The following is a 16,946-nucleotide window of genomic DNA, read 5'->3' on the forward strand; positions in this document are numbered from 1 at the left end:
CATGTGCCCCGCCTCCCATCTGTGTCAACTGCGGGGAGCACCATTCACCTTGCTCGCCAGACTGCCGGATCTTCCAGAAAGTGCGTAAAATCATGGAATACAAGACCCTGGACCGACTGACCTATACTGAGGCAGAAAGGAAATACGACCGACTCCATCCTGTGAGAATGACATCTTCCTTCGCCGCTGCTACATCTGTGCTAGCCCCATCAGTTTCTCGAATTCCGGCCGGATCGACGAGTAGTACAACTCCTCCTGCTCTACCCACCGGGTTGCTCCTGCGCCACCTGCCTCAGGAGCAACACCATCCCACCCATCGGGGACGTCCGTCCCCGCTTCTAAGCCGGAGAAGTGTCCAACTTCTTCGGCTTCTCAGGCTCGCAAGGGGTCCCTTGCGTCCCTCCCTTCCCAGGTTTCCACCAGCAGGAAGGCTGACGACCGACAGTGGCGTACCGTCCCAGAGACTGAATCGGTGAAGCCCTCCCAGCCAGTGAAACCCAAGGAGCAGCGTGATAAACCCAAGAAGAAGAGCTCTAAGCCCAAGGAACTCTCGGTGGCAGCCACCCCACCGCAACCTTCCAGCTCTGCGTCTGAGGACGAGGTGGAGATTCTGGCGTCCGCTGAGGACCTCCATCTCGCCAGTCTCTCAGACACCATGGATAGCACTAGCACAGGTGCTCAATCGGAGGCAGCAGGTGACCCAGCAGCGTGATCTGCCTTCCAAGTCCCGTCACGCCTTTCTCAGACATGGACAATACCATCCTCCAGTGGAACTGTAGCGGTTTCTTCCATCATCTAGCTGAGCTCCGACAACTTATCAGCCGTCACCCTTTCTTCTGCATTGCTCTTCAGGAAACTTGGTTTCCAGCAATGCGAACCCCCACCCTCCGTGGCTATCGGGGTTATTATAAGAACCGGCAGCTTTTGAAAGGGTGTCTGGTGGCGTCTGCATATATGTCCTTAACTCTCTTCACAGCGAGTCTGTACCTCTAAAAACCCATTTAGAGGCTGTCGCTGTTCGGGTGTGGACGCCACAGGCTGTTACCGTCTGCTGTCTTTACCTTCCACCGGATGGTGATGTTGCGCAGCATGCCCTGGCTGCGCTGATAGCCCAATTGCCGCCACCTTTCTTGTTACTGGGCGACTTCAACGCCCATAACCCTCTGTGGGGTGGGTCGGTGGCGACAGGTCGAGGCGCTACCATTGAGCATTTCTTGGCACAGCTCGATCTTTCGCTTCTAAATGATGGTTCCTTCACACACTTCAGCGTGGCGTATGGCACGTACTCCGCCATCGACCTTTCGATCTGCAGCCCTAGCCTCTTACCGTCTGTCCAATGGAGGTTTCATGACGACCTGTGTAGTAGTGACCACTTTCCGATCTTTCTGTCACTGCCACGGCGACACTCTTCTGGGCGCCCTAGCAGATGGGCTATGAATAGGGCTGACTGGGACTTGTTCTCCTCCACTGCCGCTATTGAGCCTCTCTCTAATTATGACATTGATGCTGTGGTTCAATCGGTCACCATCGGCATCGTTACTGCCACCGAATCTGCCATTCCCCGTTCTTCTGGGTCCCCTCGGCGGAGGACTGTGCCTTGGTGGTCGCCTGAGATCGCTGAAGCGATTAAAGATCGTCGGCGGGCGCTCCAGCGGCACAAGCGACATCCCTCCATAGACCACCTTATCGCCTTCAAACGGCTGCGTGCGCGAGCCCGCCTCCTTATCCGCCAAGGCAAGCAGGAGTGCTGGGAGCGGTATGTGTCCACCATTGGCCTCCATGTTACTCCATCGCAGGTCGGGCCAAGATTCGACGCGTCTACGGCTATCGGACCCCTGTCAGCGTCCCTGCGCTCTCACTGAATGGAGCAGTTTGTACTGACTCCGACGTCATTGCAAACCGCTTGGCAGAGCATTTTGCTATGAGTTCCGCTTCTGCGAATTACCCCCTGCCCTTCCGCTTCATTAAAGAGCGGATGGAACGTCGGAGCCTTTCGTTTCGCACCCACCATCCAGAATCGTACAATGTTCCATTCAGTGAGTGGGAATTTCGCAGTGCCCTAGCCACTTGCTCTGATACCGCTCCTGGGCCAGATGGCATCCACTGTCAGATGCTGAAACTCCTTTCAGTGGACTGCCAGCGACGGCTCCTCGACCTTTACAACTGTATTTGGGTCGGGGGTGAGTTTCCGTCGCAATGGCGGGAAAGTATTGTTATCCCCATTCTGAAACCGGGCAAGAACCCTTTGGAGGTGGACAGCTACCGTCCCATTAGCCTCACCAACGTTCTTTGCAAGTTGCTTGAACAGATGGCTTCGTCTCAGGGTGGGTTCCGTAAAGGCCGCTCCGCCGCCGACAATCTGGTGAGCCTGGAGTCGGCCATCCGTACTGCCTTTTTCCGCCGTCAGCAGCTGGTCGCTGTCTTTTTCGAGATGCGGAAGGCGTACGATACGACATGGCGTCATCACATCCTTTCTACGCTTCATGGATGGGGTCTTCGGGGCCCTCTGCCGATCTTTATCAGAAATTTTCTGTCGTATCGTACCTTCCGCGTGCAACTCACGGCCTCCCATAGTTCCTCCCGAGTTCAGGAGAACGGTGTGCCACAGGGATCTGTTTTGTCTGCCTGTTTTTAATAGCGATTAATGGGCTCGCTGCGGTTGTGGGAACTACGGCTCTATTGGCATTGCAGCTGCTGAACGTCAGCTACAGGGCGCTATCCGTAAGGCGCAGTCTTGGGCTGTAGCTCATGGGTTCCAGTTTTCGGCAGCCAAGACCTGCGTTATGCATTTCTGCCGGCGACGCACTGTCCACCCGCAGCCGCGGCTTTGTCTTGACGGCGATCTCCTTGCAGTGGTGGAGTCACATAGGTTTTTGGGGGTGGTTTTTGATGCTCGGTTGACTTGGCTGCCTCATATTCGGCAGCTTAAACAGATGTGTTGGCGGCATCTAAATGCTCTGCGATGCTTGAGCCACACCCGCTGGGGCGCCGACCGATCTACCCTGTTACGGCTCTACCAGGCGTTAATCCAGTCCCGTCTGGATTATGGGAGCCTGGCTTATGGCTCAGCATCCCCATCTGCGTGGCGGATGCTGGACCCAATCCCCCACAGCGGGATACGCCTTGCCACTGGTGCCTTCCGGACCAGCCTAGTGGACAGCATACTTGTGGAGGCGGGTGTCCGTCCGCTGCGGTTACGCCGCCAACGTTTGCTGGCTTCTTATGCTGCCCATGTTTTCAGCTTGCCCGGGCATCCTAACTATCGGCTACTATTCCCACAGTCGCACGTTCGTCTTCCAGAACGCCGGCCCAGGGCTGGATGTACAATCGCGGTCCGCGTCTGAGAGCTTCTCTCCGGGCTTGGGGCTTTACCTCTTCCGCCTCCTTTCCGGGCACCTCTGCGTACATCCCCGTGGTGTGTGCCTCGCCCTCGCCTTCAGCTGGAATTGGCCTCCCTCCGGAGGCTTTCCGCCGCCGCTTTCTTTCCATCCTTGCAACGTATCAGGGCTCTGGCATTGTTTACACTGACGGCTCGATGGTTGATGGTCGTGTCGGTTATGCGCTAACTCAAATTAAGATCTTCTTGAAGATAATTTTTGCTTTAACAGTTCAGTTTCTGACTTACATTACCATTGATCTTTCTCCACGCAACAGGCAGTGAGACAACTTGCCGCAGCAGCTAGCGACCTACATAGCTTCTGGCTTCAGCTTTCTCTTCTTTATCACGTGGCCTATTCGCTTATGATCTGGAAGACAGTGGCATCAAATAATTTTCTACAAAATATACGCTGTTAAAATGCCTGCTCCCCAATGAAATCAGGGCTGCACTTATACGTAGAGAAGACACATCAGAACAATTTTTTAGGTTCGTGGCTAAATTCAGAGGGGAAGTTGTAAAAACGGACGCAGGTGTGAATATGGGTGCCACACCCCAAGGAGGTATGGGAAGTGTTGCAGTCTGCAGGACGTTACTGTGCCTATTATTGGTAGAAGATAGGTGACGAGTTGAAATTTGTGGTAGTCCCTGTGGGACCAAACTGCTGAGGTCATCGGTCCCTCGGCTTACACCCTACATAATCTCACTTAAACTAACTTACGCTAAGGACAACCCACACACACATGCCCGAAGGAGGACCCGAACCTCCTACGGGGGAGGGGAGCGGGGGGGAGAGGGGGTGGGGCCACGCGAACCGTGGCAAGGATCCGCAGACTGCGCGTAGCTACCCAGCGGGGCGTGAGAAGTTGTAACCATGGTTTCCGAATTCGTGTTTGTTCTGGACTGCAGACTTATTTTTCATATCCTGTTGGTTAGTTTCAAATAGTTTCTCGGTGATATCCGGAAAAACATAATACTTATCTGCTTTTAGAAGCACGACTATAGTTACACACGCGTTAAAGTTAGATGAGATAGTGACCGTTTTGCTTAAGTTCGGCTGTGGTAAATATGGGGCCCTTTTTAAAAGTGATCCATAATTACAACATCCTTTCTGTTAAAGAATGAAAAATAGTTTCACTGTCGGACACATCTACTGCTCCCAGCCTTAAGAACAAATCAACACTCGGGCCGCTAAGCAGGAACCGGCTGCCTATCACTGGACCGCCAGACAAGGTTCAGAAGAGCAAGTCACTTAACAAAAGTGCTATGAAGGAAAGATCGTTGAGTTTTTATTGGGCTGCAGTTAGTCCTGTGGGCAGACGGGGAAAGTCCAAACACCTTCACAAACAAAAAATTTATTCCACGAAATGACATCTTTCATCATCAGACTCCTGCTATCCTCCACTAGCGGACGCCGATTATGATCTTTATATCAACTATGAGGCTACACCAAATGCAACTTACATTTTTTGTGATGCAAAGATCTCCCAAGGTAGTTGACGAGAGGTTTGGTTTAAATCTGTTACGTGCTAAGTGAGGACACAAATACATTTTACAAGGGCTAAAGATGCTTTTTACATTTGAGATTTCCGTGAATTATTTTAGATTTGCTAACCATTTTAAATTTTAAATATATAAAAGTTGCACTTTTCATATTATTCAACTGTTTTGTATTTTTTATCAAAGTTTATTAAAATATTTTAGCAAACATTTGTGGTTTTTTGTGGAGGCCCATATTTGCACGTCATTTCGTTTCGTTCCATTTTATGAGCTTTTTGTGAATCTTCGTTTTACAATAAATATTATTGGTTGTTTTGTATCCTTTCCCTTTTTTGGTCATCACTCTTCTGACTGGTTTGATGCGGCCCCCCACGAATTCCTCTCCTGTGCTAACCTCTTCATCTCAGAGTAGCACTTGCAACCTATGTCCTCAATTATTTGCTGGATGTATTCCGATCTCTGTCATCCTCTACAGCTTCTGCCCTCTACAGCTGCCTCTGGTATCATGGAAGTCATTCCCTTATGTCTTAACTAATGTCCTATCATCTTGTCCCTTCTCCTTATCAGTGTTTTCCACATATTCCTTTCCTCTCCAATATAGCGCAGAACCGCCTCATTCCTTACCTTACAGGCCACCTAATTTTCAAAATTCATTGTAGCACCACATCTCAAATGCTTCGATTCTCTTCTCCTCCGGTTTTCCCTGAGTCCACGTTTCACTACCATACAATGCTGTACTCCAGACGTACATTCTCAGAAATTCTTCCTCAAATTAAGGCCGATATTTGATATTAGAAAACTTCTCTTGCCCAGTGCCAGTGTGCTATTGTTGTCGTCCTTGCTCCGTCCGTCATTGGTTATTTTTCTAACTACGTAGCAGAATTTTTTAGCTTCATCTGCTTCGTGACCATCAATCCGGATGTTAGGTTTCTCGCTGTTCTCGTTCCTACTATTTCTCATTACCTTCGTCTTTCTTCGATTTACTCTCAATCCATACTCTGTACTTATTAGGCTGTTCATCCCGTTCAGCAGATTATGTAATTCTTCTTCTCTTCCATCCAGAATAGCAATGTCATCAGCGAATCGTGTCACTGATATCCTTTCACCTTGAATTTTATTTCCACTCCTGAACCTTTCTTTTATTTCCATCATTGCTTCCTCGATGTACAGATTGAACAGTAGGGGCGAAAGACTACATCCTTGTCGTACACCCTTTTTAATGCGATCACTTCGTTCTTCATCGTCCAGTCTTATTATTCCCTCTTGGCTGTTGTACATAATGCATATAACCTGTCTCTTCCTATAGCTTATCGCTACTTTTCACAGAATTCCGAACATGTTCCACAATTTTACCTTGTCGAACGCTATTTCCAGGTCGACACATCCTATGAACGTGCCTTAATTTTCTTTAGTCTTTCTGCCTTTGTAAACGCAACGTCAGAATTGCCTCTCTCGTGCCTTTACCTTTCCTAAAGCCAAATTGGTCGTCATCTAGCGCACCCTAAATTTTCTTTTCCATTCTTCTGTATATTATTCTCGTAGGCATCTTGGATGCATGAGCTATTAAGCTGATTGTGCGATAATTCTCGCACTTGGCAGTTTTTGCCGTCTACGGAATTGTGTGGATGATGCTTCTGTCATAGTCAGATGGTAGGACGACAGACTCATACATTCTACACAACAACGTGAATAGTAGTTTTGTTGCTACATCCCCCAATGATTTCAGGAATTCTGATTCTATCCCTTCTGCCTTATTTGATCTTAAGTCCTCCAAATACTGAATCCCCTATCTCTTCTAAACCGACTCCTGTTTCTTCTTCAATCACTTCAGACAAATCTCTCCTGTCATATAGACTTTAAATGTATTCTTTCCACCTGTACTATCTCTCCCCTGCATTTAACAGTGGAATTTCCGTTGCAGTCTTAACGTTAACACCCTTGCTTTTAATGTCACCGAAGGCTCAAATGGTTCAAATGGCTGTAAGCACTATGGGACTTAACATCTGCCGGCTAGAGTGGCCGAGCGGTTAAAGGCGCTACAGTCTGGAACCGCACGACCGCTACGGTCGCAGGTTCGAATCCTGCCTCGGGCATGGATGTGTGTGATGTCCTTAGGTTAGTTAGGTTTAAGTAGTTCTAAGTCCCATAGTGCTCAGAGCCATTTGAACCATTTGAACTTAACATCTGAGATCATCAGTCCCCTAGACTTAGAACTATTTAAACCTAACTTAACCTAAGGACATCACACACATCCACGCCCGAGGCAGGATTCGAACCTGAGACCGTAGCAACAGCGCGGTTCCGGACTGAAGCACCTAGAACCGCTCGGCCACCACGGCCAGCCGTCACCGAAGGTTGCTTTGACTTTCCTGTATGCTAAGTTTGTCCTTCCGACAATTATTTCTTTTTCGATGTCTTCACATTTTTCCTTCATCCATTTCGTCTTAGCTTCCCTGCACTTCCTATTCATTTCATTCCTCAGTGACTTATATTTATCTATTTCTTTTTATACTTCCTCCTTTCATCGATCAACTGAAGTATTTCTTTTGTTACCCGTGATTTCTTCGCAGCTACCTTCTGTCAACATATGGTTTCCTTCCCAACTTTTGTGATGGCCCTTTTTAGAGATGTCCATTTCTCTTCAACCTTACTACCTACTGCGCTATTTCTTATTGCTGCTATATCTATAGCATTAGAGAATTTCAACCTATCTCGTCATTCCTTAGTACTTCCGCATCCCATTTCTTTGCGTATTGATTCTTTCTGTCTAATGTCTTAAACTTCAGCCTACTCTTCATCACTACTATATTGTGATCTGACTCTGTCTGCTCCTGGGTACGCCTTACAATCCAGTATCAGATTTCTGAATCTCTGTCTGACTATGATGTAATCTAACTGAAATCTTCCGTATCACCCGGCCTTTTCCATGTACACCTCCAGCTTTTGTGATTATTGAACAGAGTATTCGCTATTACTAACTGAAATTTATAATAGAATTCAATTAGTCTGTCTCCTCTCTAATTCCTTGTCCCGAACCCATATTCTCCTTTCACCTTTTCCTCTATTGCATTCCAGTCTCCCATGACTATTAGATTTCCATATACGGTATATACTGTATTACGCTTTCACTATCCTCATACACTTTCTGTATCTCTTCATCTTCAGCTTGCGACATCGTCATGTATACCTGAACTGTCGTTGTCGGTGTTGGTTTTCTGTCGATTCTGATAAGAACAACCTTATCAATGAACTGTTCACAGTAACACACTCTGTGCCCTGCCCCCTCTATTCATAACAAATGATACTCCCGTTCTTCCATTTTCTGCTGCAGTTTGTGTTAATCTATATTCGTCAGACAAGAAATCCCTTTCTTCTTTCCATTTCACTTCACCGACAATATCTAGATTGAGGTTTTGCGTTTTACTTTTCAGATTTTCTAGCTTCCCTACCACGTTCAAGCTTCTGACATTCCACGCCCCGACCCGTAGAACGTTATCCTTTCGTTGATTATTCATTATTTTTCTCATGGTAATCTCCCCCTTGGCAGTCCCCTCCCGGAGATCCGAATGCATCATTTATAAAACTTGTTACAGTTCTCAGTGGAGATCAATGATCAATAATCCAAAAGAAAGTACCATTACGTGAAAAATAAAACTTGATACCCACATTAACAAATTTTCCCCTGTTGCGTGGGTATGTTACAGCTAACATCAAAAGAAACGTTTCAACTCATACAAGCAGCTATTTTCGTCCATAGTGTCAACGGCATTGCGTCGTTGAAAACACAGGTTCCGTCCCGTCCGATCACCGAAGCTAAGCAAGTACCAATATTAACAACGTTGGGCATCGTTGGTACTTGGATCGGTGACCATCTGGCCCAGGAACACGCAAGTCGCCGAAGTGACGTCCAGTTTAAGGACATGCAGTAGGGCGGTGGATCACACGGCCTTATTATTAATGTCACCCATGAAAGACTCGAAGTGAATCAGCTTTGCACCAACATCCGTCGTCTGCGTCCAAGGATTTCTCTGGGACGAATGGTTTTGGACAACTAAAATCATCATTCGGTACGACAAAACAGCAAGCAACGATCATGAACGAAGATTCACTGCTCATCAAGTCATCGAAATCGTAGGGATAATCGACGACAGCTAAAACATCCAGCGTTAGATCGTTATTCAACGCCAAACCAATACGCCAATACACTGGACTGTATAAAACAGACAGTGATAAATTAAAACTAAATAAACAAATAAAATTTTTCTAAACAATACTCAAAAAACTCTTTTAACAGTAATAATTAACCTATTGCAGCTAGTTCTCTTGTATGACTTTTCCTGCCAACAGTTGGCGTAGCATGAAAAACATGCTGACTAGTAGTAGGAGAGAGACTGGGTATTTAAAGGGTGACAGAAAAACTGGAACGTTTCCACAATCCATTAAACTAGGAATGACGAAGGAAAGAAATTGCGTTCGTAGTAACTAAAACCTTACAACTTTGCGATTTACGATACATTGATGGCATTTATCATTTTTTAAAAGTTACTTCGTTTAGATGGTTTCTTCCTATAAGAATAAATTCGTGAAATCTGCTGTTGAGATTCCTCATTGAGCGTTGCAACATTTCAGGTGGGACACTCTGAATTACATCCCGAATTCTCTGTTTCAACTCATCCAGGGATCTTGGTTGAGTCGTGTAGACTTTGCTCTTGAGGTAGCCCCACAAGGAAAAAGATCACAAACGGGTAAACCTGACGATCTAGGGGACCAGGGAATGTTATCGAATCGTGAGATCACACAGCTGACAAACAATTCTGGCACATATGCCATTGATTGCTGTGAATGTGTGATGTTGGAACCAGGCTTCTTGAACGTTTGGAAAGTTGTTCGTTGCAGGTGTAGAGAAAGTTCGTAACATCTCCACGTAACGATCGGCATTGTGCTTCCCTGTTCATTTGCGATAAAATACGGTCTGATAATCCCATGTGGTGAAACATCACACCATACTGTCACTTTACTAGTGTGTAAAGGGCACATTAGGATTTGTGTTTGCCAGTAACGGTAGTTCTGTTTATTCACATAACCTGTGGGATGAAAATGTGGCTCATCTGACATCCACAATTTGTTTACAAAATTAATCATCAATGTTTATTTTTGTTGTCATTTGTTGACAGAATCCTAATAGTAACCAGTAATCGTTGTCCATCAACTGTTGCAACATCTGTAGTTTGTACAGATGAAATTTTAAATCAAGTGAAGAATTCTGCGAACACTCTCACGGGACATTCCAATCACTGCTACTTGCTTACGAATTGAACGGCATGGGCTCCATAAGACAGGCTCGCGTACAACATCAATGTTCGTTGGAAAAGGCACACTTCTTGGTCGTCCTGTTGGTTTCTTCTTGAGGGCAGATCCAGTCTCTTCGAAGTTATTAATCCAACATTTTATAGCGTGTTTCGGCGGAACAGCATCATGACGTCCTAAATTATAAAAACGTCGAAACTCTCGCTGCATCGCTACCAAACTATTACTGTTTTTATAAAACAATTTTTATGGCTAACGCACGCCCGTTGTCCGTTCTACTGATCCATTATTATTAAAATGGTGGACTGTTTACTCGCTGTCACGAACCCGCAGTGCTGCCACCTACCTATGACAGCCACTACTCATTTCAAACATTCCGGTTATTCTGTGCTCCCTGTATTTATGCTGTGGTTTTATGCCCATTTCTTTTCGATATACACTTGTACAGAGTGGTTATAATTAAAGTGCAGCTTGTCATGGACGTTCAGTGTGAGCTGTAATCAGCGATTGGCAACGAGCTTTGGGAAATACGCTAATGCGTTAATTCGGAACCAGTTTCCGCTTGACAAAATTAGTTTCAACTGTGACCACCACGTGCAAATCTGGCGCTGTAGACTACTTGTATAACTGTATAACATCCACGCTACCATTTGACAACCAGTAACGTGAGTGAAGAGTATGGCTATCAAGACTATGGGTCATGTGCTGTTGGTGAAACTGTCTTATGCGAACGGCATCAGTTACAGTGCTGCATTGAGAGAGCATCGCCGACTGGAAGGTACAAGGAGACACCCGACATCATTAAATGGATTAGAGAAGATTATAAGGAATCTCGAAAACACTGGTGAGTTTGGTGTGACATTTGGAAGAGGAAGGCGTGTTTTCCCGGTGGAAGTTATTGACGAAGTTTAGGTTAACATCAACAGTCGAGATCCCAATAATAACTGTTTAGTTACCAGTTTCGGCATGTGTTAAAGCCATCTTCACAGTTTTTGGCCTTACAATGTTAGGAACAACAAAGTTACAAACAATACTAATACACTACTGGCCATTAAAATTACCACACCAAGAAGAAATGCAGATGATAAACGGGTATTCATTGGACAAATATATTATACTAGAACTGACATGTGATTACATCTTCACGCAATTTGGATGCATAGATCCTGAGAAATCGGTACCCAGGACAACCACCGCCTGGGCATTGAGTCAAACAGTGCTTGGATGGCGTGTACAGGTACAGCTGCCCATGCAGCTGCAACACGGTACCACAGTTCATCAAGTGTAGTGACGCGTATTCTGACGAGCCAGTTGCTCGGCCACCATTGACCAGACGTTTTCAATTGGTGAGAGATCTAGAGAATGTGCTGGTCAGGGCAGCAGTCGAACATTTTCTGTATCCAGAAAGGCCCGTACACGACCTGCAACATGCGGTCGTGCATTAACCTGCTGAAATGTAGGGTTTCGCAGGGATCGAATGAAGGGTAGAGCCACGGGTCGTAACACATCTGAAATGTAACGTCCACTGTTGAATGTGCCGTCATTGCGAACAAAAGGTGACCGACACGTGTAACCAACGGCACCCCATACCATCACGCCGGGTGATACGCCAGTATGGCGATGACGAATACACGCTTCTAATGTGCTTTTCACCGCGATGTCGCCAAACACGGATGCGACCATCATGATGCTGTAAACAGAACCTGGATTCATCCGAAAAATGACGTTTTGCCATTCGTGCTCCCAGGTTCGTCGTTGAGTACACCACCGCAGGCGCTCCTGTCTGTAATGCAGCGTCAAGGTTAACCGCGGCCATGGTCTCAGAGCTGACTGTCCATGCTGCTGCAAACGTCGTCGAACTGTTCGTGCAGATGGTTGTTGTCTTGCAAACGTCCCCATCGGTTGACTCAGGGATCGAGACGTGACTGCACGATCCGTTACAGCCATGCGGATAAGATGCCTGTCATCTCGACTGGACTGCTAGTGATACGAAGCCGTTGGGATCCAGCACGGCGTTCCGTATTACCCTCCTGAACCCACCGACTCCATATTCTGCTAACAGTCACTGGATCTCGACCAACGCGAGCAGCAATGTCGCGATACGATAAACCGCAATCGCGATAGGCTACAATCCGACCTTTATCAAAGTCGGAAACGTGATGGTACGCATTTCTCCTCCTTACACGAGGCATCACAAGAACGTTTCACCAGGGAACGCCGGTCAACTGCTGTTTGTGTATGAGAAATCGATTGGAAACTTTCCTCATGTCAACACGTTGTAGGTGTCGCCACCGGTGCCAACCTTGTGTGAATGATCTTGAAAGCTAATCATTTGATTGTCACAGCATCTTCTTCCTGTTGGTTAAATTTCGCGTCGGTAGCACGTCATCTTCGTGGTGCAGCAATTTTAATGGCCAGTAGTGTACATATGGCGTTAAAACAATATAGAAAAAAACTGTAGCAAATGCTATAAATATTACTGTTACATACGTCGTTTAAAGAAAATATAGAACGGTTGTAGCGTTTACCCCAATCGCTGGTGCTGGCGGATGAACCTACTACCTTTCTATATTTTCTTTTAATGCCATATGTAATAGCACTGTACTAAATTTTTGCTACAGCTAAATATAGCACCAGGTCGCAGTTCTCCAGGGACAATGTTGTCTAAATTTATTGACGAATTTGCTGTTGCTGTAGCTGACCATGCAGCACATGCCCGGCTAGTGCTAGTGCTTGTGCAGTGTAACGAGAATTGTACATCCCGTGGTCAACATTACGGAAAGGTTTGCTCTCTATTTTACGCTGGTACCCGTACAAGTTCCAGAGGGTGCAACAACTGAAACCTCATGATCCGCAGCAACGTTTTCAAATTTCTCTTCTGTATCTGGCACGGATCGAAGTTGATGACATGTGGCCGGGAAACATTCTGTGGATTAACGACACACATTCTACACTACAGATCGCAGTGAATACACACAGCTGCCGAATTTTTGGTACTGTTAAACCGCGTTTTGTGCACGAAGAACCACTGCACTCGCCTTATGTGACTGTGTGTGTAGATTCATAAGCACCTTTGTTCTCGGGCTGTTCATCTTTGAAGAGAAGACAGAGGGCCTGACTGGTGTAACGTGACGTTTGGACGTGATCGAGACCTCTTTGTACAGGATGCGATTCCTGCGTTGGAAGAGCGCGACTGTGTGGAAACCACTCTTTTGATGGAAGGTAGGGGAAGACTTCATGTTGCTCGCCCACTGAGAGATCTGGTAATGCATCGTTCCTCGAACGTCTTGTCTCCAGAGGTTTTCCAGATGCTTGGCCTGCAAGAGCACCTTATCTGAATCAAAGTGGCTCTTGGCTCTGGGGGTATCTAAAAGAACGCGTTTACCAAAGACACGTTCGCTCTCTGATCTGAGGGCCAGTATACAGGAACACGTTGCGTAGATTCTAGCCGAACTGCTGCGAGCAACTGTTGACCACGTTGTTTCAGGGATGCAGCATTTCATCGATGTGTTTAGAATAAATTTTGTAAGCGTCAGTCAATAATAAGGTCAACGTCCATTACGTATGGAAACATTTCTTGCACTCGTAGCGCCAGATTTGGCCCTGGTGGCGAAAATTCGAGTTACTTTTCTCCAGTGTAAGTCAATTTCGCACTAACGTATTAGCATATCTAACAAGTTTCGCTGTCATACAGTAATTACAGTCCACGGCGTACCTCTGTGGGTAGCTGTACTTCAATAATCACAACCCAGTAGCACACTATCAGTAAAGTAAGAGGAAACGACCGACTGCTTGTAATGTATATGACCTTAATACTAATTGGAAGCACTCATACATTTCCTGCCTACTTTGACGACGAAGAACTCCTTACGGTTGATAATATCTACGTTTTCAAGGTTCCTTTCATGCACCACAGTGCTTTCGGCAACGCGGTCAGTTTTTCATGAAGATGCCGTGATAATCTGAAAACTGGCTAGTAACAAACACTATTAGAGCAGAAAGGTGTTTTTCGTTTTTAACTTCCAAACGAAAAATTTTTAAGAACATTTTAGGACACAAGATAGCAATGTAGTAATACATTGGACACATTTTCCCTCGAAAGAAAATCGAAGCTCCAGTCTGGCCATCCATATTTACGTTTGCCCTCACATCGCTCAAAGCAAAATGCCGGAATTATTCCTTTCAAAACGACACGATTTGTTTCCTTCTTCAGTCAGACCTTTGCCTCAAACGTGAGACAAAAGATAGTTTTCTCTTCAATTAATCGCCGTGGTGGAGAGACGGTCCTAATCTTCTGGGATAAAACACAAATATCAGCTACAATGACAATTGGGTATTACACTGTCGTTGGATCCTGAAATAAGTTCCAAACATCTCCAGAGACTCACAAGCAGTGTTGGCACTGTTGTGTTCCACCAACCGGAGAAGTTAATTTCGAAGGCCTTCACTTCTAGGTTTCATCCTCTCTCTTTTTCACAACAACAACGTAAAATACACCGTTTAAAAGAGGTCTACTGGAATGGTTCTCGTCATCCCATGATATCAATTAGTAAATAACAATAAATGATAATAACACACTAACCCATCTTTCTTTTCGATGCAGGGAAAATAGCGTGAAACTACTCTCGTAGGCAATGAAAAGTTGACGATAAATTTTGAAAATGCCCTGTTTAGCGATTGCGCTTCATTTTAATTACTTTTCTAATTTTTTACAAGTAATCCGGGGATATTTGAAGTTACGAAAGTGATATATGTTGTTAACGAAAAAAATACGTCAAAAAACAATTTTAGAGTCATATAGATAACGAAAATCATAGCAACTGCCGCCAATAATTTCGCTTCACTGAACTTGTGCATAATGGAAATAACGAACATTTCAATAAAAGCTAGCAAAAGAATAGCAAAAACAACCGTGGATACGTACTCCACACGTTGAACAGTCGTTAACGCTTGTCTCCATTTCGGAAATAACATAGCACGGGCTGTCAACGTAGCGCACAAAGGAAGCAAAATGAAAGGGCCGGGGAGTCCCACAAAGCGGGATAACGCCGGGGTGGGAAGCGGTGTAGGTGAGGTGGGACAAACTGCGATGGAGGATGCGGAGGGGGCGGTGTCGCACGCCCCAGCCCCGAGGAACGGAGGCGGGCGTGCCGAGGGTGCTGCAGCCGACCACCAATCAGCCTGTTAACAACTTCAGTGATTCCCCTGCAACGGGCCGCTGAAATATTGCCTTCAGATGCTTTGTTCGCTCCCTTTATATTTCACAGGAGTGCGGAGCGCTGTCAAATGAAATGAACGGAATCGGGGGAGTGAGGCGGATGGCGAAGACCTCCTCAATTCGCGCAGAGGAACCGTTTCGCAAGTACCGTCGTTGCAATTCCTTTGAGTGGTCTGCCGAGTAAGCTGCGTATCGGGTCTATTAATCCGACACGTTTCTACCACAGCGCACGTTCTCTTGCTATAATAACTCGTCCTTTTTCCCAGGGTATAATTTAAATTATCGCCTTACGAAGGAGGATGACAACCTCCAGCACAAAGTAATGTGGATAATTACTAACATTTCGGTGCATGCTGCAGCTACACTAGAACACTACGGGATATACCCTAAAACTACAAAACGCAACACGAAGAAAAATACGTATCCTCGTCTGGCACACAGTTTCAACCCGACGGAAAATTTCCTAACAGTGCTTTCTTTCTGAAACAGAATCCTCGTCTGGCACACAGTTTCAACCCGAAAGAAAATTTCGTATCAGTGCTCATTTCAGAGATTAAGATTCATTTTTAAAACAGTTCCTTGGTCGGCAGCTGTCATTTTTCTGCATTATGCCTTCTTTGGTTGGATGATCTGGGGGAATGGAGCAAATAGCGAGGTCATCGGTTCCATTGGATTAGAGAAAGAAGGGGAAGGAAGTCGGCCGTGACCTTTCAAAGGCACTATCACGGCATTTGCCTAAAGCGGTTTAGAGATATCACGGAATACCTAAATCCGGATGGCCCGACGAGGGTTTGAATCCTCTTCCAGAGGTCCTTGAGCAGGGGGGTATGTAGGAGTATTCCAGAGTCTCGAAAGTAGGAGGAAGATGTAGCACTCTACCATCTTGGGGAACAAATATGGGAAAATCAGGAGTTGTGACAGATATTAGATTGGTGCATAAGTTCGTAGCGTTTTTGTCTTGAATGTTGGTATTCTGGTTGCTAAGGGTTTATTTATATATTGCAGTTTTAGGGGCGGGTCCTTAATCGTATCTTGATAGTTCAGTGTGTAAGAGAATTGCTCATGGAAGGCAAGGTTCTTGGTTCGAATTCCTTTCAGGTAGAAATATTTAAAGTGCCAGGAAGTTTGTAAAATAGATCTGTCTAAAAGTAACTTTGTAATCTAGACTAGGAAAATGAGCTCTCGTTTGTTGGACATGTCATTTAAATGAACATTCCGCAGTCATAACATCCGTCTGAACACCAGTCAAACTTGGAGCGTTTCTAGCTCCCCTAATGAAATTGATAGAAAATTAATTTAAATTGATCTCTACACGCGCATAAATGTAATGAAATCATAACTCATATCTGCGAATCTATGGAAAATAACTAAACAATGTTCGTGGCTCCCCAGGAAAAGTAACGTTTCATTCGTCTACCTGTATAAATAAATATTACTTACACTTACTATTTTGTAAGTTACAGATAAAAACATCTTACTTGAAATATCACGTATATCAGAAGTACATTGTGACCATAGACACGTGTTTTATACCACTTTCAGTTC

This window comes from Schistocerca piceifrons, chromosome 1, assembly GCF_021461385.2.
Source record: "Schistocerca piceifrons isolate TAMUIC-IGC-003096 chromosome 1, iqSchPice1.1, whole genome shotgun sequence".
NCBI lineage: Eukaryota > Metazoa > Arthropoda > Insecta > Orthoptera > Acrididae > Schistocerca > Schistocerca piceifrons.